The sequence below is a fragment of the Salvia hispanica genome, chromosome 2 (assembly GCF_023119035.1).
Source record: "Salvia hispanica cultivar TCC Black 2014 chromosome 2, UniMelb_Shisp_WGS_1.0, whole genome shotgun sequence".
In the NCBI taxonomy this organism is placed as follows: domain Eukaryota; kingdom Viridiplantae; phylum Streptophyta; class Magnoliopsida; order Lamiales; family Lamiaceae; genus Salvia; species Salvia hispanica.
This window is the reverse complement of record NC_062966.1, coordinates 39081130-39081531: the sequence shown is the minus strand read 5'-3', so window position 1 is coordinate 39081531 and position 402 is coordinate 39081130.

The following is a 402-nucleotide window of genomic DNA, read 5'->3' as shown; positions in this document are numbered from 1 at the left end:
TTATTAAACAACTCAAGCTGCTCATCAATACTCTTTTCTTCACTGACCTTGAATGAGTACAACCTCTGCTTCATGTAGAGGCGATTTGCCAGAGACTTTATCATGTAGAGAGATTCCAGCTTCGTCCAAACGCCCGCAGCAGTTTTTTCTTTTGCAACTTCTCTAAGAACCTTATCACCAAGATTCAAGATTATGGCGCTGTGAGCCCTCTCGCAGATCTCGTCCCTCTTGGCTATCTCCTTCGGATCAGTGATTTCCTCCTTCGATTTCTGATCCTTCAAGGCATTAGCGAGGCCTTGTTGAACAAGCATCGCCCTCATCTTCAATCGCCACAATCCAAAATCATTTTTGCCTGAAAACTTCTCAGCTTCAAATCTTGAAATCGCCATCCTCAAATGTCGA